The sequence below is a fragment of the Poecilia latipinna genome, unplaced genomic scaffold, assembly GCF_001443285.1.
Source record: "Poecilia latipinna isolate Pla-1442-1.1 unplaced genomic scaffold, P_latipinna-1.0 Scaffold944, whole genome shotgun sequence".
NCBI lineage: Eukaryota > Metazoa > Chordata > Actinopteri > Cyprinodontiformes > Poeciliidae > Poecilia > Poecilia latipinna.
The window spans coordinates 219,501-239,824 of record NW_015113560.1 but is presented as its reverse complement, the minus strand read 5'-3'; the positions used below and the strand labels follow the sequence as shown (position 1 = coordinate 239,824).

The window sequence follows — 20,324 nt, the reverse complement described above, 5'->3', positions numbered from 1 at the left end:
TTTTTTTTTTTTTTTTGCACACACCCAGGTCTCCTGAATGGAAAAACAGCACTGTTGGTAAAGAAAGCCCACAATGAAGCCTTAAGGAGCAGTACGTCTTAATGTCTTTTCAGCTCCCCGGTAGCAGTCCAGGCTATGAATAAAAAGTCTGCTGTGCATTATCAGACTTGCTTCTGTTTTTAGTAAACAAAAGACTACTACTCCCACATATCTTCATTCACATTGTAAAGTGAATGATCACATCTGTGGAGATCCGAGCTCTTTATGCAGCAGCTTTGAAGCTCTTGTCTCGTTGCAAGCTTTAACATGTTAGGAGGAAGGCAAGGTTGGAAACAGAATTCGGGATTTTATGACCAACTGTGTCTTGTTTCCGACCTGGCTCTTCAGTCGCCCCCACTCGTTCTCCCGAGGTTCTGAGACGCCTTTTCTCTCCAGCTGTTCGAGGACTCGTCTGCTTGATGACAGCGAACGGTCGATATCACTCAGAAAAGCCTCCATGTCGGTGTGACAGTATCAGACAAAGCTGTCATTCAGTTCCTGCGACTAATTAGAAAAACCATTTTAGTGACACAAAGGATGAGAATGTTTCATTCAGATACACAATGGAGCTGTGTTTTCAGCGACGGTTGATTGTGAGTTTATTATAATGGCTGAGGCATGCTGACAGGTTGTAGTTGTTAAACAGCCAGATCAATACTGTCATGTCTCCAACTAACACGGAGAATTAATGAAAACCAATAATAAAAATAAAAAAAACATATAGTACTGCTAATCATTTAAATAGAGTTCACTGAGGGGTTTCTCCTGTTAAGTCACAAACGATATTTTTTTATTTTTTAGCATTCTGCAGAACTAACTGCTCTAAAATCACATGCATCCACCACTATAAGCTTTCAACATTTTGTCACATTCTGAACACAAAAGTGATAGATTAATACTAGTGATATATAACTGGTTTACCTCTATAATTGTGATATAGAGGTAAAACAGTGCATGGTTCTCAACAATGTTTTACGAATTAAAAACTGAATTTGAATCCAGCTTCCTTTAATTGGACTAAATAAAATTATGTGCAACAAGTAACTTTCAGATTCACTTGATGACTAAATACAATCCCCTGGAGTGTAATTTCAACTCAGTATGAATACAGATGTTTTCTGAAGGTCTGGTTGGTAGAGGGCATTGATGAATGAACAAATGTTTGCCACAAGTCATACATAAGAAGGTGAAAGAAGGTGGTCTGGTCAGATGAGACCAAAACTACACATATTTGGCCATCATGCAAAAAAAAAAAAGGTGTGTTTCATCCTGAACGCTCGATCTTCACAGTGAATTATGGGAGCAGCAGCATAATGCTGTGGACACACTTGCAGGGGGACAGAAATGCCTAGTCAGAGTCAATAGGAAGGTTGATATCGCTAGACACAGGGGCCTGCACATGACTCATCATCATATATAGCAATATAGAATATAATACGATTAATTTTCCAACTACTATTCTCACAAATAAAGATTTTAACCATAGCTTTTAAATTATTTCATTTTGTGCGGTTGTTTGACATAGCATCTCTTTTATAAAGGTGTGCCTACTCCTGATACACATCTACCTTCTCTTATCAGTAACTGTTATCGGACAATATCAAAAACGCTGAATGTGTTCATGTATTGCATGCACACATGAACATTTAACAAGTATTGGAATAATAGTTGTAACTTTCAATTGCAACTGCATAACTCAAAAAAAGAGTAGGCTTGCAAAATCCGAACTTACTTTTCTGTGACACACACACACACACACCCAAATGCTCTCCCTTAAGCCTTAAGTCACAGACACATCAGAATTGCTTTACAGCTAGGCTTTTATCACTAATTAAACAAGTTTTAGCCATTCAAATGGAGGGTTTTATGTCTCTGGCTGACTTTTCGACAGTCAGGGCAAACAGCACAGCCTGAGGTGAACTTTGCCTTGTTCCACTTTAGAAGTGGATGAGAGAGGGCACAGAAATGGGGAAGCAGAGGTGGGCCCAGCGGTGTTATCTCGCTGCAATCCATCTATGTCAGTACTGTCTCGCTTAATGTGTTGACTCAGGGTCGGACCTCTGTAGCTGAGCAAAAATTGAAAGCTGTGCATTGGAATAAGCTGATAAGAACACTGAAGCTGGCCTTATATGAAGGTGTTTTTCCCCTCTTCTCCCAGGGAACACCTGCGGCTTTATGATACAAAGATGCTTTATTGCTCTCTGCTATCACAAGGAAAACTGAAAGAATAGGTTTCCCCGTCTCACACAGGTCCCAGCTTAGCACTGACGTGCCTGTTTGCATTACAGTCAGCTAAGCAAATAAGTCTTTCCCCTGAAAAATCACGTCAATCACACCTGTCGGCGCCATGCTGCGCTGCTCTTGAAGATCGTCCTCCTTTGTGACAAAAGACACGAGACGATCTACTGACCACCCACCACTTGGCAACCTTTGAGTCACACAAATAAAATGTAGAAATGCCCCTGTGGCTAAAAGCCAACTTTTTAGTTTTCACTTTTCATTTCCAGATGTTTTGGCTTTCCTGCCCACTTTATCTGACCAGCTGAATTGTATTATCTAAATCAACTGAACAAAACAAAACAAAGCATATTCCTGAAATCTACTAACCTAGTATCCCCAAAAATGTACGATGATCTGACACTTCAAACTGTTTATTATTCTGATTGTATGACAGCCATCTGCAAAAACACAGCATTAACCATGGAGTTTGCATGTTCTCCCTGTGCATGCGTGGGTTTTCTCCGGGTACGCCGGTTTCCTCCCACAGTCCAAAAACATGACTATCAGGTTAATTGGCCTCTCCAAATTGCGTATGCATGGTTGTTTGTCTCTCTGTTGCCCTGCACAGACTGGCGACCTGTCCAGGGTGTACCCCACCTCTCGCCCAGAACGATAGCTGGAGATAGGCACCAGCAACCCTCCCGACCCCACTGAGGGACAAGGGTTTAAAGAAAATGGATGGATGGACAATCAATAATTAATCATCACATGGTTTGATACTGAGCATTCATTTAGTCAAAATCCTGAATGTTTAAATGAACAGAAGAGTACAGAAATACCCTTTACTGTATTTATTAAGTTCAATATGCATTTCAGAAACATATTGGATGCGCAAAACAATGCTTAGCAGTCAGTTTGGTTTAATTAAAACAAATTACTATGAGTAATAATCTCATATTTGTGAACTCATAGAAGAAGAGCTCTTGCCTCATTGGCTGCGTGACATCACATAACTCTCTCGTTACATAAAAATTTGCTCCTGATGCCCCCTCTACAGCCCACAGGTGAATTTAACATGCGTTGTTTTGTCAAGACCACCTAAACTGACACCGAGTCAAGACTAAGACTCTGAAGGATGCATACAATTTTAAGACTAAGAGCTAACCAATAAGAGATTATTTTTAAGAGCACTCCTATATATAGAGTCCTGATCACAATTGTAAGACCAGTTGAAAAATGGCAAGAATTCACATTTTTGCACTGTTGGACATTAAGGAGGTTCTAAGTAGAGCTTCAAAATGCAAAATGAAAAAATGGCAGTGAGACCAAAAATGAATCTCAAGTGGTCGATCTCTACTTCACTATTAAGAAGATGACAACAGTGAATGATTCTTTCTCCTTCCTGAGTATGTGAACCTGTACACGGCCGTATGTGTTGGGTTTCAGCGTTAGGTCGGAGCTAATTGGCTCAGTAAATGCTGCATCTTTGTTTATGAGACACATGAGGGAATGGTTTATGGGTGAGATGTTGGAAACTGACTAGGGAGAGAGGGTAGGACACTCTGACCCTTGCAACATATTGCAAGTCTGGACCTCATGCATATGTCGATTTCCTTAATCAGCCTCTTTGAAGCAAAGCACTCTGTGTGATTGCAACACTCCACACAAAATGAACTGCCACCTGCCCTTCACTTGACATTGAACATCCATGTGTTGGAGCTTCATCTATCATAAAGAGGTGTGAGTGAGTTAATTTTCAGAAGAAATTATTCCCCCTCCGTAGAGAGCTGATAAATGGTTGAGAGCAATCTTGACCGCTGTAGTCGCTGTTTATTGAAGATCTCAGCTTGGGCAGGTTCACTAGGTGGCAATGTTCCCTTTTCGTATGGGGTATCATGATGCCTCAGAGTGAAATTATTTAAACCAACGGTCAGAGATTTGTCAGTATTACTCCATCATGTCCATCCTTTCCAGTATGAGAAATTTAAATGCATAAAGTATCCAAAAATATGACTTTTTTTTCACCTCTTCAATGTCTTTCATCTTCAGAATATGGGCACTTCACCTGACATGCTTCGATGAATGAAGGTAAAAATCAACCCAAACATGCACAGCAGAAAGGATCCTGATGTGGAAGATCCAGATTGTTTCAACTAAAACACAAAACTCTGTCAATGGTGAACAAAGTATGTCATTTATAAATCATTAAAAAGTGCTTCAGAAGTGAGAGCAGATGAGTGTGCATGTATTCAGAGGCTAGCAAGTTCCTACACTTTTGATTTTATTGCGCAATTTCTGTGGTTAAAATGTCACATATGGACCAGAACATAAATAAAATGTCCCAACATGTTGGTAAGAAACACATTTCTGGTTGCTGTCAAGTTTCTGGAATGTTTCTGGCTGGACATTTCAGAATTTCTCCCCTTATCATTCAAACCTTGTTCTAGAAGCAGCTAACAGATATAATGTTTTTATGTGGTCTTATGGCCTACCGTTCTTATTCCTGCCTCAGGCAACTACACGTATGATCCAAAAAAAAGCCACTGCTCCTTCTCATTGAGACCAAATTTTTCAATCTTTATCTTCTTGGACAAAAAAAAACAACAACAAAAAAACCTAGAAGTAACTTGGCTTGTCCATGAAGGCAGCTGCAACTTTTAAATGGGTTTAAATGTATTGATTTTGGAGCAACTGCATCTTTCAGGAGCTCTCTCCTTCAATGTTGATTTTTTTAAACTACCTTTACACAGGCACACTTCTGTTCCAGCAGTTTCGCATTTAAGAGAGAACTGAACATTATTCACTCTCAAGTTGTGTTTGGTGATTGTTTGGTTTAGATGGTTAAAAGTTTAACTGAATTTGGTTTACCAAAATGACACATCAAATTAGACTTGAAAGAGACAAATTAAGCATCGAAAATGGTCGAACACTAGCAATGCCTTTCAAGAAGAGTGGCTGAGCAACTAAAAGTGTCTGTAAACTTTACTAGGACTGTATGATTTGAAATTATGCTTGCTGCAGTTCAGTACCAAACTTACCCTCTGCTCCATGAACTGGCGACTCATCTTTTTGACTTTGGGGGAACTTGATTTTATGGATATTTCTTTACTTTTTTACAAGCAACATAGACTCGCCAATATGCTTGTATCCTCTATCTATCTATCTATCTATCTATCTATCTATCTATCTATCTATCTATCTATCTATCTATCTATCTATCTATCTAAAACAAAAATGTTAAAATAATTTTAAAATTTGCATCTCCATAAATTGGAATATCACTGAAAAGTTTATTTATTTCCATACTCAACTAACAAAGTGTAACACACATAAATTATTTGTAGAAAAAAAATATCTAATTTTCCTTAAACTTCACAACCATGTGCTACTTTATCATTTGTAAACTATACAAGTTTCTAATAAAATACAATTGTAATGAGGAATAATTGAACTAATTGAACAGGTATGAGTATGTGGAGTCTCGTTCCTATGGTCACTGAAATAGTGTCATCATCAATTAAACTGTTATATATCATGGTTTACCTGGTAGCACAGTGACGTCTGTACAGTCAAGCAGCATCATGAATTACACGTTTCCTAACGCTCCCTTCAGCACTCTCTACCAGAATATTGCTCAAAGGCCTGCATACAGTTTCTGTGGAAAACATGAGAGCAAGACAGAAACATCTAAGAAAGGAGAGAAAAGACATGTAGACACACACTTAAACACTTGCACCCATATAAAGATATCTGTCTGTAGCTTTCAGTGCTATTGTCCAATAAGACTGAAGGAGTCAGCATGACCCCCTGTAGGATATATAGGACCTGCACTATTGCCTCCTCATACCTTTGAGAGAGAGCCTTTTATCGTCTGAAAGGAGACAACCAAAGCTATGAAGCTTAGTACACAAACCAGTTTACTCAGACCTCTTGAGTGCAAGGAGGAGGCATATTGATTTCCCATTGTTTTTGGCCTGACCAACACACTCCATCACCAGTGAAAGGGCTCCCCGTAGTGCACAATCTCCAAGACCCCTTTGACAACCTATTAAATTACAGAGAAACGTTGAGTCTCTCTTGCTATAAAAAGGACATAAAATAGATAATTGCAAAAAAATACCCTGTTGATCTAATACTCTTATTACAAAAAAAGTTTTTTGTAATAAATCCTGTTTAACCATTTTTTATTAAGGATTAAAATAAACAAAGTTGATAAATGAGTGAATATCCCAGTCAGTGCCAGTGACTCATAACAACTGCTGTTGTAAGCAGTTTTAGCAATCACGTCAACAAAGTACAAGACTATACCACAATTGCATTGTCATAGTTTGAAAGTTTGCAGGAAAATGCCAACTCAACAAAGACTCTCTTGTCACTTTCCCTTGTTAGCAGGCTCTAATTAACTTTCTTTTGCCCTGAGTTAAACTAATATTTACATGTGCATCTATGGCAACTGTCCTTTGTGAGGCTGGCTTTTTTAGTCCCACATTCTTGAGGAGATTGGCATCTTAAAAGGGGATCAGAAAGGTGCAAAAGACAGAATGACCCTCACAGCAACACACTGATTGCTACATCATCGCCTCACAGTTGAGTTCCAATGCAGTATGGGTAAATTTGTACAGTTGTCCACACAGATTAGAACATACAAGCACAGTGGGGGAAAGAGGGTGACTAAGGAAAATTCTTTGTGTGAGTTGCTGTCCGTTTGTGCAAAGAAACACAGCTTTCCCTAAAAACAGACACAGAAAACGAAGAGGTAAAAAAGTGTTGGGGAATACCTGAGCGTGAAGGCAAAACTCCTCCCTGCGTACAGCACACAGTTTAGCTGATTCTTCTTGCAGTATAGACCTTGTCGTTACCTGGGTCCATTCATCTTCTGTCAATCTCTCAGTAGGGGAGGCCACCAAACCCAACTTCTGAGCTACAAACAAAAAGTGTCGAAAAATACATTTATTAATCACATAAGAATGAGACATTATATGTTTCCAGTTGTAGCTTCTCTTGATTGGCACCCTATTAAGTACAAAAAATATAAATGTTCAGTACATTCAGTGTTATGAAAAAAGAATTCCCACCCCTTAAATTTTCTCACATTTTGTCAAATACCACAGAGATACATTGTGGTGTAAAGATTTTAAAGGGATGTGAATGTCATTGACATGAATTGCATAGAGTTGTATCTAGCTAATCTATAAAGCATATAGTTCAATATTTTTACTTTAAACATTGGGCTTAAAGTTTTTGAGGGCCAACATGGCTCTCAAAAACTACATTACAACTAGCATTACAACTACATGAAACCATTAAGCCTTAAACCAAAACCTTTTGGCTACAAATGCAGTCCAAATAGACATTAAAAACGGCATCTAATCCTGTGTTGGTGAACAAGTGTGCGTAGCATTTTATAGACAGGATAGATTCTCAGCATCTTAATTTTGGGTCATTTCATTCGAATCGTTGTCGCGTAAATATACTTTCGAATCTTTTTCACTTAGCACTGTGAAGAGTTAACAGGTGTTTTATATTTAACCAATTAAGCGCAATGAAAACGTCACTGTCTGCAGTTAGTCGCGTCCGACAAAAAACTCAAGTTACTAACAGTTATTTAGAACAAACTTTTATGGAAAGGTAATTAAAAACATAAGATAAAAGCAGCCCCAAACCTTCTGCGTTGCCATATTATCAAAGGTGCTTGAGTGGTTGTTAGGTTACCTGTTGCGCCCCGTGTTGTGGAGGTATTTGGTGTTTTCCTTAAAAAAGCTAAGCCCTACATCGTAATTTAATTTTATCATTTGCTTGCTTGGTGTCTTAAGAGCTTAAACTATATCAAAAAGCATTTTTAAATTCTATTTTTCACAGTATGTTTACTCTGTGTTTTCTATTGAACTAACGAGGCTTGGGCTCTGTGGTTGCCAGGTTACCCATAGCGTCACCGTCACCAAGTTTGACATCACGGCGTCTGATTGGCTGATCTGAAAGGTCAGGGAAAGTAAATTTCATAGAGTTAATATAACAATACTAACACATTTGAAATCTAACTGTTTCTGTCTTTTAACAAACAACAAGAAACCGGTAATGATAACATTTGATATATTGTTATTAATTCTATTTTTTATGCTGGAAATACCATTTTAGAGATGTAAAATTATGCATTCTATTTCATAGACCATTTGCAGTTCTTCACCATGTTTACTAGGTGATTAGATTGTTACACTTAAATAAGAGCATACATTTCATTTTTGCTGCTTTATGATAAAATGGCTGTGCAACACATTCATGCTCTAGGGTAATTAAGTGAATAAGTTTGTCAGAGAATGAAAATAATTATGCAATATTCTGGAATTTTACAGCACATTGTAGTTTTATTTATTGTTTAAATTAAATGCTATATTCTGTGCACATATTTGTGTTGGTGATCTTTTTAAACAGAATTCTGTTCTTTGAAACGAAAAGGGTCTTGTTTTCACTAATGATTATTTTATTGTGTGGGAGTTGTCAGTGATCGGCTGGAACCTGTCTGAAAGAGGGTTAGTTTGTGTGTCCAGGTGACTCACTGAGCTGTCGTCAGAGAATGAGCTGAACAAAGCGAAGTTGCTCATACCTGTGCAGTGAGCTAAGAGATCCCTCCCAGGTTGCCCTTCGATGGAAAACCTTACAGATAAGCATGCAATACAAAATATTTTGTCCCTGATGAAAAGTTAACTTTATTTCTCACATTCAGTTTGGTTGTATGTGTGACTTTAAAAATCCTATGCAGCCTTGACTGACTTTGATGGGATCAGTCTGAATCAGCACAAACGGATAGCTAAGGAGAGCAAGGGCTGTCAATCCCAGAAGTTCTCTAAGAAAACAAAGGGAAGACCTAGTTCTGTGAGAGTAGAAAACTCCAGAGCTTCTCAAGAGGCTGTTGCATTCTTGAGATTAGGGCTAGAAAAACGCAGACCACTGCTGTTAATGCCCCAAACAAAAGGCTGGAGCAATTTATTAGCTAAGAATTGAAGCTCAGGGCTCAATCAAAGGCCTGTGATCCACATTGCCAGACCTGGAGCTTTGGTTTGTTGTTTTAAAGTAAATAATCACGCTTAAAAGATACGGCAAAGATGGGGCTCCAGTCCACCAGAAAGCCCGCATTCTTCCAACTGTCATCAGAATGGATTTTAGGGACGTTGTTTGTCTTTTTGTCTGCGAGTGATGTTTTAAAGAGCTTTTTATTTAACTTTCTTCACCCCTCCACACACACACTTCTTTCTGTTTTCAGTGGTATTTTTGAGAAGACAACTAACTTCAACATGCAAAAACTGATTAATGGAGCAAGAATTTCAAGCTAAATGTGAAAGAGGAAGCTACCTGGCAAATTTGCACAGGATCAGTGCCTTGAAAAAGTATTCACACACTGACGTTTTTAACATGTAAACATGCACCTCAAATTTCATAATATATTAGAGGGATTTTATCTACAGCATAAGTTAAGTGGAATGAAAAGGATGAACATTATTTATGTTTTAAAAAATGTAAACCTTCTTGGAAGAAGCCGCTGTTGAATGGAACTCATAAAAATTCCTGTTTACAATTTGCAATAAGCCATGTGATGGACAAAATAAACATGAAAGAAAGTGCTGTGGTCAGATGAGACAAAAATGTAACTTTTTGGTCCTGTATTTAGCTTTGTGCATCATGCAATCAACTCTGACCAGAGTTGTTCAAACTTCTTCCCCACAGCATGGTGCTGCCACCTCCGTGTCTCACAATAGCGATGAGACAATCAGTATGATGTTTTTTTTTTTGTCACACCGAGATGTTTGCATGCTGAGATCAAAGTTTATTGGCCGATTTATTGGACTATTTGTTATACACAGCTAGATAGAGAGAAATCACATATGACAAAAGGTGGTCCTACAAAGTATTGAAAGTACGCAAATGCACACCAGACTTTTCAGATTTTAGTTGTATTTTTATTTATTTATTTATTTTTAAATAGCCTACATCTCATTTTTGTTCAACTTCAAACTTAGGTAATTCTTAACTCCCAGTACTGAAGTTTGTGATTGCAACATAAAAAAGTGAAATAGTTCAAGGGATGAGAGTAAGGTATGCTTTTGCAAGGTACATGCAAGGTTGATAACTTGTCATGGAAACATCAATGCAAACTCTTAAAAGACTCGTGCTAATAATCACAAATTTACAGCCACGCTGCAGAAAACTGCTATGTGTCCCGACATTATACATTTTCTGTACATTGCATTGTTGTCAAATGAATGATTGCGGTGCGATATAGATGAGAAAGGGCAGCCCATAATGGTTAATTAACAATTATGTCAGCCAGTGAGATGACCAGGAGACCAATCACTTTGATAGAAGACAGTGGAGGGGGAACAGAAATCAAATTATTTTATGACTTGACCGATAATGCTTCCCTAACATGACTTTAATCACTCCATGGTGCACAGGAGTCCCCCATGGCCATCTGGGAGCGGACCAGTTAGGGAAGGACAGCAAGGCTTTACTATCCTGCTGTCATGTCCCGCATCATTGCTGAGTAAGTAAGCTATAAAAGAACACAGCCATCATTACACTCGTTTGGTTGTTTCTTGGAGAGACAGAGCTTCTAATGATTAGACATGTCCTTTGTAAATGAAATACAAATCACCGCAGGCTTTTGGTTTTACTTCATTTACTAAGTGCTACATTACCTCATACTTTGGACCTAACAATGGATTTCCTATAAATCTGCGGGTGGTTGAAATGATAAAGGGGCTCACATATCACTAGATGTGCCAGTGCTTATTAGCACTTGAGAAGTTATTGATCGAAGATTTTGATTAATGTCTGCTTGTGGCATTCAGAGGCCCATTGAAGCTCTCCCTGTTCAGCTGGCTGCTCAATTACCTGCAGTTTGTGCTGACTGCCAGCCTGAGCTCTGGCAATGCTACAGTCACTGCAGTGCCCGGAAAAACAGCAACTCTTCCTGCTTCCAGACTCTTCTGTATTATTTAGGCATAAATATCTCCAAGCAGAAAAGGAGAAAAAAAAAAAAAAACAGAAATGAACATGACGTTTGCGGTGGAGCTCAAGACCAAACTGTGCAAATATGTTGCCCATTTATATGTTCATAAGTTGGGAAATGTTCTTGATGTAGTACAACCAATCACAAAAATGTGGAACCATTATATTTTATTTAATAGATAAACGATCTCGTTCCATCTTACCATAGCAACTTGTAGAGTTAGATTAGCTTTGGAAAGCTGGCACAGCTGTTTGCCCTGCGATAATAAGGGGAGAAAATTGATTTTTTATGTAGTGGTGTACAACGTCTGCATTGATCCGTCCTAAATATTGGCCCATTTTCAGTTCAGTGGTAGAGAAGACTTGTCATAGAATGGTGAAAGGCGAAGCCTAAATAAAGGGAGGAGGTAAGCAACAAGCAAGTGAAAATTAAAAGTTTTGCTTGCAAAAATAACAAATAAAAAATGTACAAAATAAGATCCAGGGGGGGAACTCCAAAATAATACACAAGAAGATTGGCAGGTGGCAGTTACAGAGTCATCTGACTCTGAGTGAGAAAACCAAGTAGTATTCATACAGGGCAGCTTGATTACTAGAATGCTAGATAGGTGAGTGGATGTGCAGACGTGAGACAGCTTGGGAAACACTGAAGGAAGCTACTGGACAGCGAACACAGACACTACATTACAGAATGTGACCTGAAAAGGTTCCCAAGACCTTTGAATGAGAACCGGGCCCATAGTATCACAAATCTGCCACAAGCATGATGAGAATGCTTGTGGTCCATATTTTAGTCACTTACTAGACCAACATGAAATGATTGTTGCTGAAAAGCTAAATCTCATCTCATGTAAACCACAACATTCCAGCCTAAGTCCTTGTAGTGTTTAGAAAACTCCAATTGTTTATGTTTGTGATGGTGGACAGAAAAGGCTTTTTTCTGGCATGCTGCACAAACATCCAGCTTCTACGTAGACAGCATCTAATGGTTGTTATAGAGACTTATTTATTGCAGTTTTAGAAGAGTAACTATTTTCTAGCAAACATTTATGTCTCTTTAAACATAAGCATATTCTCTTGTCTTTCCTATTTGAACATGAATGGCTAAGAACGCAGGTAAATCTGTATCAGGTCAAGTTTATTTGTAACTGTGGACGAAGTCAGAGCAGAAGTCATGGTTCCATCAGGTAGATCAGGTCGTTAAAGTTGTGATGCAGTAAAGCTGCTCCCAACCACTACACTATCACTACCCTGTAAAATATTATTTTACTGTCAGCTTTACACCCGAAGTAATGGGGACACATTAAATGTTCAACCTTTCCCCCAAAAGTTTTGGAGATCACCTTGAAATCTTTTAGACAAATTTGAGATCACCCTTGGCTTCGTTTTGGAAGGCGATGCTTTTAATCTTGTATGCTATTTTTTGCAAGTTAGGTCTGCTGTCATTTTTTTTTTTTTAACCTCTTGAGTGAGTTGTTAATGGATTCCTGGAATAATTTTGGAAGTCTCACCATGGGTAATAGGAATCCTAAGGCCTTAGAAATGGTTTTGTAATCATTTCCAGACTGATAGATTTCAGTAACTTTGTTTTTTTTCATTTGTTTTTGCAGATACGAAAAAAAAAAAACGGAAAAAAATCTTTGAGGGTAAAATACTTTTTTACAACACTGAATTTGTAGTAAGCTATACTTTATGACATTTTCTGAAGTGTCATATCCTTCTTTTGACAATACTGTAAAATCTGAACATTAAATAGACATAATAGATGAACAATGAAAATAAAAATGCAATCAGAGGTAGAATGTCACTGTAATTACCAGGAGTTAAAGGCAAAGAAAGAGTTGAGAATCATTTTCTTAATCATCCCGAAAACAAAAGAACATAATTTTGCTTCAGTTTTGGCTTAGCTCAACAAGCAGAGATGATTTTAGTGTAATGTGCTGCTGCAGGAATCAGTAATTTCTGGCATGGCTGCGCAGCCATCTTTCTCCATAATGGACAATAATTGAGCAGAATCCATCACTATAGCTGGAAATAGACCACCATAATGGCCATAAATTGTGGCCTGTGAGGGCACTGAAAATCCAATCACCCCCGTTGTGCCTGAGAGGCATTACAACATCTGTGCATTCCCTTTTTGTCCTTACATTTTGACACCATGCTGATTACATACAATGCACACACAGTTGAGCCAAATCATACCCTTTAAGCTCACAGGGCAATCAGCTGACCTTTATGGAGCGTCAAAGGTGCAACGCATGCCTGCAATTCTGGAGGAAAAGAAAAAGGTTATTAGTGGAAATCTTGGCATTTGCCTGATGTAATGTCATTGTTCATTAATGGTTCTAGATAGTATTCCTAACATCTAGACATTAAAGAGTGCACTCCTTGAACTGGAAACACAGAGCGGTGTTCTCAGCAGCTGTGGAAAATTTAAGACCCATTCATCAACCTTTTTGTCAAAGAGTAGCAACTGTAAACATAATTAACTTATTTCATTTTCCTTCGATTTTTTTTTTTTTTTTTTTTAAGAGCACCTGAATTAAATAAGCAGGGCTGCTGGAGACTTTTATTTATTTATTTATTTTTTTTCAAAAACTCCACCATAAATCACAAGCAGTAGCTATTTCATCTGATTGAGCTGGTGCACAGAGCTTGAAGTTTGCCTGCGCTGCTGCGGGGAATGTGTTTGTGGTGAGTCTCGTAAATGCCAAGTTCTTCTGGGCAATAAGACTAAATATCACAACCTCTCTCTAGATTTACCACATAATTGGGGACTTTCCCCGCTGTCTCCTCCCTGCTACCTTACATGCACCAAAATGGATTCATATCAAGATGAAGAAGGGTAGAGAAAACTTGATTTAGCTGATATATTTTTTTCTTTATATGTGTTTCTTTTTTCCTTTTTTTTTTCTAAGAAGATTGGTATTTTGTTTGTGAAGCCACTTTACTTTGACCTATGCATCAATCAGACATACAAGGCTCTTAAAGTGAATGTAATTTGTGGCACTATTGGTCAAAGCGTTTCAGACAAGATATGGGCTGAGAAAAAAGGAGAGAAGACGTCCAGCAAAAGTCCTGAGGTTGGGAATCAGACCCTGAATTGGACTCTTCATACAGGATACCTATTTTTTTTTTTTAAATGTATTTTAGCACCAACATGGTGATTCCCAAAGTGCTCTAATCTGTTACTGCAGCGTTCAAAATGTCCTAGTTTCTGTCAGACTCCCCACAGCCATCACCATCTACAACAACTGTTTAACTAAATGAGCTACAACATTTAATTGTTCTTTGGGTTTAATAAAGGGCACTTGAATTTGTCTTTGAACATATATATGCTCAGCGCAGAGGATGAAAACAGTACACTGTTTCCTATATGGTTGCTTCAAGGAGAGAACAAATAGTGCATAATGACAACATGGCATTATTGGCAGCAGTAGTAGATGCCCCCCATGTTGGTGTCATAGACCATCATAAAGTAGCACGTTATAAGTCCTGCTATATATTTAGGTTAGTGACCAATTTTCTGGTCAGAGTTGAAGAAAATCATTCCCACATCATGATTCTGCCACCATCTTTTTTTAAACCAAGGGTTTCATCTTTTAAGACCTTACAAATTTTTTTCATGCATGGTGCTTGATATGTTGGCCCAAAAGTTACATTTTGGTATCATTCAGTCAGAACACATTCTTTTTTTTTTTTTCTCGATGTTAGAGGCCTTTATTTTTAATGGTATTCTGACAGGAAGGGGGCAGAGAGAAAGCAACATGTGGCAACGGTACCAAGCATGGGAGTCAAACTTTGGATGGCTACGTTGAGATCTACAGCCACCGTAAACAATTCGGCACACAGTCAGAGTGTTGTTACCCTATTTCATATTGATTCTTAAAGCAGAGTGTTGAAGCAAGCCAGTAATTTTGAATCAGCTGGGGGACAGCAGCATTATTAGTTTTCTTCCATCCGTACCATCTCCCACTTCCCAGTTCATCTCTGCCACTGCCTTTGTTGTTGGCTAAGAGTAGCATCACTGTTATCAACCGATTTTTAACCGATTTTTCTTCTCGATATATAAAACTATAACACCATAATAAACCAAAATGCACTAAATAATAATGTAGTGTGAAACCATGTTTTTAAACAGACACAATTTTGAAATAAAATATGCTAAATTGTTGATTAAATATATAAATTGAATATTTACTAATATTCTATTTAGACTAATAATTACCAATAATGGAAACAATATTTCCATTATTAGTAATAATAATTACTCATAATTATACTAGTAATTATTAATAGAAACATTATTTTTCTTATTAGCAATAATAATAATTACTAATAATGGAAATATTTTCACTTCAAGATGTTTTGAAACCATCAGCAGAGGTACAGCAGCTAGAATTACTGGCTGTTTATTTTATTTTATTTTATTTTTATTTTTTTTACCGGAAACTGTCTTATACGTTATCTCAACAGAAATATTGATATTTAAGTTCTAATTTCCATAGCAATATTTACCATTAACTCTCACTGACTTCAGTAAAATAACATCAGTTGAGTGTTGAAAGCATCCTGGACTGTTAAAAAAAAAAGAAGCAAAGTTTCTGCAGGCATATTCCTTTGCCACTCATTCACCTCTGTATCACTCACACACCTGTGATGTGATGATCTGTGTTCCATGAGTTTGCCACTTTTTCCACCCCCAACAAGGCTTGTTCTGAGTCTGCCAAACAAGAGTGTTAATCTTGGTGCTCGATGAAAGCTGAAGTATGAACACATGATTTGCATGTTGCTCAGTGTGCCAAAAGTAGGTGCAGCCGCTGATGTTTTTGTTTCTACTATCTGTTTGATCGTGTATATCTCTCTGATAATCTGATGAACGTTTATTTGTGGACACTCTGCTTTATTGGCTCAATTTGAAAGTATCAAATGTCTCAGCACTGACAACTAAAACCTGTTATGACACGGAACTTCTGCTCCTAACTTATCATTTACTTATTATCATGATTCCATCTGATGATTAGAAGTTCCTGTGCCAGCCTTGCAACTGGTGATATAAATGTGATGCTTGATGGCCTCTATTTAGCTACAGTTACTCAGGCGCACAAAAGTGTGTGCAGGAAGGGCCGGCCCAAAGCATCAGCATGCTGAGCAGCAGCTTAGTGATTCACACACGAACAAGAGATCCTTACCAAGAATGCTAAACGGTTTCCGAAGTCACTTTAATAAATATAACCAAAAAAACAAAATCAGCATGGCTCACACAAGATAAGTATTTTTAGGTCAGAGTTAACTTTTATGTCCAAGAAGCCACAACAAAATTTATTTAAAAACAACTACAGGCTGGCTGTTATTATGTACATCATTAAAATATGATGTATAAAAATGATGATAGCTTTCAGGTAACATAGATTCAGTTAAATGGTTAATAAATGTATATTTTTACATCATATGGACAATGACTGATAGTAACTGAATTATTGTGAGTGATGGTTGAACGGTCCTTAGAGCAATTCTCTGTACAGTGTCTTGTGAAAGTATTCATACCCCTCGTTTTCATATTTTGTAATAATCAGTCACAACGACATTTTGCAGTGGAAAATCTGGTGACCCCTCTTCATGCATCACATTCTTATAACCATGAAGTATCACCTCATGTCTGCTAAACACAATTGTGATTATTATGGCGGATTAGTAACATCGCTTATGATGCGCCAGGCATCACTTCTATGTAAAACGCGTAGATTTTTCTTCCATGAGAAGACCAAAAAGGGAAATATTGACTGTTGGCCTCCTCGGGACTTGTTGCCAAACGAAACAAGAGAGTGTCTCATCTTTTCTCACCTAGTTCGACTCCTGAGAAAGCAGAATCAAGACGGAGCACATCAGACTCTAGGGACAATAGTCTGGCCTTCTTACAGGTAGCAGAGGTGTTTTGATAGCACGTATTGTCTCAAAGATGTTATGTCAGTCATCTGATTTTACTTGGAACAGAAAAGAGAAGATATCAGACTAGACTGCGTAGATGTTTTTTTTCTTTAAAAGGTAAAATAAGTAAGAATATACCTTGCTGAAAGACAGTCAGAAGATCAAGGCTACTGAGGAGCAGTGCTGACTTGTTTACATTCCTACATGATGTCCCGCTCAAAATATGTCATTTGACGCCACAAGTAAATTTCAGGACATATGAAGTGGTAAAGAAAGAACATTTCTCTGATGTATATTTCGTTTCGCTTAACCTTTTGGTTCTGCTCAACAACACTTCGCCAATCACAACAGGACGGCTCTTTGTTTTGTTTTCACCACCGACACCTGTTGCATACTTTCGGTAAGGGGACGCGAGGGGAGGGAAAGGGGCCTCCACAGCTGCCTGCTGGGAACCCAAGATGTCCCACAAAGCAGCACAATACCTGGCCATCAAAAACTGTCAACCTTTGAACTGTCAGTGCTCGAAATGACAGCATCCACAGAGGCTAAACAAGACGTGTCAGGCTAAATGAGCTGGCGTGTAAGCAGACGTTTCAGGTCATGCAACTCGGGAACCACAGACGGATTCCTCGTAGAGTGGCCCCCCCCCTGACCATACAGAGATTTACTCACCTACTGTACACACACACACCCTGCAGTGTACACTCACATGCAGCGACTTCAAAAGGAACAAGGAGATAAAATGAATCGCAGACACATCAAGCCTCCCCCATGCCCTTTAAAGCTTAATTATACCTGTTGGGGTGATGAGAGACACATCACAGAACCTAGTGATTAATAAACAAACGGTGCATCCCATAAAGAGTCTGACAAGTCCCTGCTTATCACCCTTTTACACTCTCAGACTGCAGTGCTCATATCAAAGTATATCAAACAGGAAAGATGTTAGCCTTGGCCTTGGCTTAACCTCCCACCCCCACCCCACCGACCTGTCTTCCCTGTCCAAAACTCCCAGTTGTCTTTCCCGTCCTTTTCTTCCACCTGTCTGTCTGAGCGTCACCCAGAGCTCCAGTCTTGGCGTGAGCTTTCATCTTTCACTGCCAGGTCCAGATCACTCGACTGGGGCTTTGTACCCGCCGACGTGCTAAGTGTCACACTTGTTGTGGTTTTGTAAACAGCGCGCACCTTTTGAGAAAAATGATAAAAACGAGCTGAAGTTACAACCTCCTGCGGTTCTGTGAGCGTCGCAATAGGGAAGAGGCGGAGGACGTCCACTTGAGGAGGGGTGTGTGTCGATTGAGTCTCAAAGATGGTCCGCATGGGGTTTTGTCGAAACTTTTAATGACGTAAGGCAAGCAGGGTTTTACTTGCTAATTCAACACACTGGAGGAAACCGCCTCTTTCATCTTTTGTTATGTTACAACCTTAAGCTTCACAATTGTATTGGAATATATCTGCCAAATTGTGCATTAGAAAGAATGCATGGGTTTTAAAACGTTTTTGAAAAATAAAAATTGGAAAAGTGTGAACGCACATTTGTGTGTGCGTCCTACATGTCAATATTTTTTGGAACCACATTTTACTGCAGTTACAGCAGGAAGTCTTCATGGTACTGCATGCCTATACCCTTTGGGTATCAAATTCAAGCATTCCAGAGTTGATGTTGTTGTGCAACTTTTAGATTCATTTCTTCTTGCACACACCCAAATCAAATAATTTATTCATCCACAGGAATCTGTAGAATGTAATCGCATGTTGAGGAGGTAATAAAGGCATTTGCTACAGTTACATTTATTGAGGATTGCGTCTGACAGATGCAGGACTTGAGTCCGAGATCCCTACTCTACCCCCTCTCCACATCTGCAGAACAAATTTTCTGAACATTATTATATGTAAAAAAATAAAAATAAAAAAAAAGTTTAGCTTTTGTAAGATAGGATATGGTAGAACTGAGATTTGTGTAGGGGTGTCAGAGAAAAGGGGGCCTAAAAGTAATGATTTTGGACTTTGGGAGGAAGCCAAGGTACCCAGGGAGTAAGCATGGAGAGAACATCCAAATTCCATACAGAAAGACTCCAGATTGGGATTTGAACCAAGGACCGAAGAAAGCTGCAAAAAGCAACAGTGCTGCCAACTGCTCCACTTCCTTTACTAAGGTAAAATCGATTGTTTTTAGTAACCTTGAAAGCCAATATGTGTGCATTTGACTCAACTCTTTGGCATTTGTAAGACTTTCTCCTATTTCTAAATCTCCTTTCCAGTCTCTGTTATGACGCAACTTGCATAACATTCTTCGCGCTTTAAGCTTCTTTAATCAACCAAATGAGATTAAACTTAAGCGTTTCACTCAAACAAGTTGGCATTGTTTGGTTTCGAGTGGGTGTTTCTTTTTTTTCTTTTTTTTTACTGGCAGTTTGTGCTTAAAGAAAATGTCACCCCTAAAATAGGAAATAGCACAGTGAAGTTCAACTTGCTTCAAGGCGTCGTCTTGAATTTAATGTTTAGCCCAAGCACAGCAAGACTGGAATTTTGGACAACTTTATGGGAACAACTTAAAGTGCCACCAAACAATATTTGTATGATAACAATGGCTTAACTGACTTATGTAATGTGAAAGGTGTAAGAATGGGGGCCAAGACAACCACAAATGGCAATTATCCTGAGAATCTGGCTTTCCTAAAGCACTTTGGCCACATTTGGGTCATCATTCAGCTTTTACGACGAGTGATATTACTGTTTGTTTTGTGATAAAACTTTCAGAAATCCCACTTTGAATCACAAAAGGTCTTAATTTTTCCATAAAAAAATATAAGCTACATCTACTTTCATCGTACTATAACATCTTGGAAGCAAAATCTGAGCCAAAACCAACAGCTTTTAAAACTGTTCAAGGTCCGAGTTGTCATCCCTCATCTCATTTGTCCCTTGGAGGGAGAGTGTCTATCTGAAGAATTATGTTTAACAAAAAAAAAAAAAATATATATATATATATATATATATATATATATATATATATATATATATATATATATATATATAAAGGTTGCAACTTTGCTAATTTTAAATCAGAAAAAACAGATGCAACTGTGTTTGCGTTTGAAAAACTAAAAAAAATTTAAAAACTGTCAGTTTTG

At 38.2% G+C, this 20,324-nt stretch overlaps 1 long non-coding RNA gene across 3 annotated transcripts; it reads right to left on the bottom strand.

Moving 5' to 3' along the window:
- Positions 1-8,191, bottom strand: LOC106957869 (uncharacterized). Of its 3 annotated transcripts, none has more exons than XR_001427046.1 (6): positions 7,972-8,191; positions 7,038-7,180; positions 6,173-6,304; positions 5,803-5,914; positions 5,298-5,408; positions 1-543 (listed from the first exon to the last, which is right to left on the bottom strand). It is a non-coding gene; the product is annotated as an uncharacterized LOC106957869 (long non-coding RNA). The 3 variants fall into 3 exon arrangements; XR_001427044.1 differs by having other exon boundaries at positions 6,187-6,304; XR_001427045.1 differs by lacking the exon at positions 6,173-6,304.
- Positions 8,192-20,324: the final 12,133 nt, after the last annotated feature.